At 46.1% G+C, this 3,572-nt stretch overlaps 1 pseudogene; it reads left to right on the top strand.

Moving 5' to 3' along the window:
• The first annotated feature begins 361 nt into the window (after nucleotides 1-361).
• LOC129039135 (transcriptional coactivator YAP1-like) lies at nucleotides 362-1,903 on the top strand (annotated as a pseudogene).
• Nucleotides 1,904-3,572: the final 1,669 nt, after the last annotated feature.

A 3,572-nucleotide genomic window follows, 5' to 3' on the forward strand; every position in this document is an offset into this window, starting at 1 on the left:
CATGTCGAAGGGACCTGCAGCTGGTATTGATCTTGGCACCACCTACTTTTGTGTGGGTGTTTTCCAGCACGGAAAAGTAGGGGTAATTGCCAATGATCAGGAAACCGAACCACTCCAAGCTATGTCGCCTTTACAGACACTGAACGACTGATGGGTGATGCCACAAAGAATCAAGTTGCAATGAACCCCACCAACACGATTTTTGATGCCAAACGTCTGATTAGACACAGATTTGATGATGCTGTTGTCCAGTCTGTTAGAAAGCATTGGCCCTTACTGGTGGTGAATGATGCTGGCTGGGCATCCGGGTGGAGCCCTCGCTCGCCTGGTCAGGGGGTGTGCGTCAGGGGTGGCAGAAGCCATGGATCCCAGGCAGCAGCCACTGCCTCAACTGGCCCCCCAGGGCCAAGGGCAGCCACCGGAGCAGCGTCCCCAGAGGCAGGGCCCGCGGTCCGGACCAGGGCAGCTGGCGCCCACGGCGACCCAGGCAGCTCCACAGGCACCCCCCACCGGGCATCAGATCCTGCACGTCCGCGGGGACAGGGAGACGAACCTGGAGGCACTCTTCAACGCCGTCATGAACCCCAAGATGGCCAACGTGCACCAGACCGTGCCCATGAGGCTCCGGAAGCTGCCCGACTCCTTCTTCAAGCCGCCCCAAGCCCAAGTCCCACTCCCAACGGGCCAGTACTGAGGCAGGCACCACAGGAGCCCTGACTCCACAGCATGTTCAAGCTCATTCCTCTCCAGCTTCTCCGCAGTTGGGAGCTGTTTCTCCTGGGACACTGACCCCCACTGGAGTAGTCTCTGGCCCAGCAGCTACACCCACAGCTCAGCATTTTCAACAGTCTTCTTCTGAGATACGTGATGATGTACCCTACCAGCAGCTTGGGAGATGGCGAAGACATCTTCTGGTCAGAGATACTTCTTAAATCACATCTATCAGAAAACAACACAGCAGGACCCCAGGAAGACCATGCTGTCTCAGACGAAACGTTATAGCCAATCCACCAGTGCAGAAGAATATGATGAACTCGGCCTCAGGTCCTCTTCCTGATGGATGGGAACAAGCCATGATTCAGGATGGAGAAATTTATTGTATAAACCATAAGAACAAGACCGCCTCTTGGCTAGACCCAAGGCTTGACCCTCGTTTTGCCAGAAACCCGAGAATCAGAGTGCTCCAGTGAAACAGCCACCACCCCTGGTTCCCCAGAGCCCACAAGGAGGCGTCATGGTGGCAGCAACTCCAACCAGCAGCGACAGATGCGACCGCAGCAACTGCAAATGAAGGAGAGGCTGCGGCTGAAACAGCAAGAACTGCTTCGGCAGGAGTTAGCACTGCGTAGCCAGTTACCAACACTGGAGCAGGACGGTGGGACTCAAAATCCAGTGTCTTCTCCCGGGATGTCTCAGGAATTGAGAACAAGGACGGCCAATAGCTCAGATCTTTCCTTAATAGTGGCATCTATCACTCTGGAGATGAGAGTACAGACAGTGGATTAAGCATGGGCAGCTAGTGTCCCTCCCACCACAGATGACTTCCTGAACAGCGTGGATGAGATGGATACAGGTGATACTATCAACCAAAGCACCTTGCCCTCACTGCAGGACCGTTTCCCAGACTACCTGGAAGCCATTCCTGGGACAAATGTGGACCTTGGAACACTGGAAGGAGATGGAATGAACACAGAAGGAGAGGAGATGATGCCAAGTCTGCAGGAAGCTCTGAGTTCTGATGTCCTTAATGACGTGGTTTTGTTGGAACCTAGGCAAATGACCGTATTAGTGAATCTGTTCATAGTTGTAGCTTGGGACGGTTATTGTAGTTGTTTTGGTAAAATCTTCATTTCCTGGTTTTTTACCACCTTATTTAAATCTTGATTATCTGCTCTCTCTTTTATACACACACACACACACACACACACACAAATATAACATTTATAAGAATGTGGTAGCAGAATGTATCCTTTTTTTAGGTTTCCCTGCTTTCCAGTTAATTTTTTAAATGGTAGCGCTTTGTATGCATTTAGAATACACGATGAGTAGTTTATATTTCACTGTTAGTTTAAATCTGGTTGGGGCAGTCCGCAGATGTTTGAAGTAGTTTAGTGTTCTAGAAAGAGCTATTACTATGGATAGTGTCTAGGGGAGTGCTCCATGCCCTCTGGGCATATGATAGGTATTATCTGATGAATTGGAAAGGAGCAAACCAGAAATGACTTTATTTTCTCCCTTGGACTCCCTGGGACTAATTTTTATGTCTTGGTTGGAAATCACTGAGTGGGTTCATAATGTTCATGACAGAAATAAGTTTTATTGTGGTTTACCTTCATTTATCTTTGGAAGTTTACCTTTGCCTTAATTTTGAAAGTAAATTCTAGTTTGTAGTTCTCATTTGTAATGAACACATTAAAGACTAGATTAAAATATTGCCTCCAAGATTGTTCTTACTTATAAGACTTGCTCCTACTTCTGTGGTGAAAATTGACCCTGGATAGAATGCTATAAGGTCATGAGTTAGCTGGAAAAGTGATCAGATTAATAAATGTATATTGATAGTTGAATTTAGCAAAGAAATACTGATAATCATGATTATACCTTTATTTTTACAGGAAGAGATTATGTAACTAGAGTATGTGTCTACAGGAATGGTAACAGTTTCCAAAGAGTTTTTTGGTTTTTTGTTTTTGTTTTTGTTTTTGTTTTTGAGATGGAGTCTTGCTCTGTTGTCAGGCTGGAGTGAAGTGGCGCGATCTCGGCTCACTGCAACCTCTGCCCACTGCAACCTCCGCCTCCTGGGTTCAAGTGCTTCTTGTGCCTCAGCCTCCCGAGTAGCCGGGATTACAGGCACATGCCACCACACCCAGCTAATTTTTGTATTTTTAGTAGAGACGGGGCTTCGCCATGTTAGTCAGGATGATCTGGATCTCCTGACCTTGTGATCCACCTGCCTCGGCCTCCCAAAGTGCTGGAATTACAGGCGTGAGCCACCGCACCCGGCCCCAAAGAATACTTTTTAAAGGAACAAAATGAGCATGAATTAACTCTTCAATATAAGCTATGAAGTAAAAGTTGGTTGTGAATTAAAGTGGCACCAGCTAGCACCTCTATGTTTTAGCGGTCTTCCAGTATTTCTAGAATAAGCCCTTATTTTCAAGGGTTTATAACAGACATAAAATCTCTTCTCCTGGCAAAAGCTGCTATGAAAAGCCTCAGCTTGGAAAGATAGATTTTTTCCCCCCAGTTACAAAATCTAAGTATTTTGGCCCTTCATTTTGGAGGAGGGCAAAAGTTGGAAGTACGAAGTTTTATTTTAAGTACTTCCAGTGCTCAAAAAAATGCAGTCACTCTGTTGTATACAATAGTTCATAGGCCATCACTCATAATAATGGACTCTAAGGCTTTTATTAAGAAAACAGCAGAAAGATTAAATCTTGAATTAAGTCTGGGAGGAAATGGCCACTGTGCAGATGGAGTTTTAGAGTAATAATGAAATTCTACCTAGAATGCAAAATTGGGTATATGAATTATACAGCATGTGGTTGGGATTTTTTTTTAATGTGCAGAAG

Source organism: Pongo pygmaeus, chromosome 5 (assembly GCF_028885625.2).
Source record: "Pongo pygmaeus isolate AG05252 chromosome 5, NHGRI_mPonPyg2-v2.0_pri, whole genome shotgun sequence".
NCBI classification, from domain to species: Eukaryota; Metazoa; Chordata; class Mammalia; order Primates; family Hominidae; genus Pongo; species Pongo pygmaeus.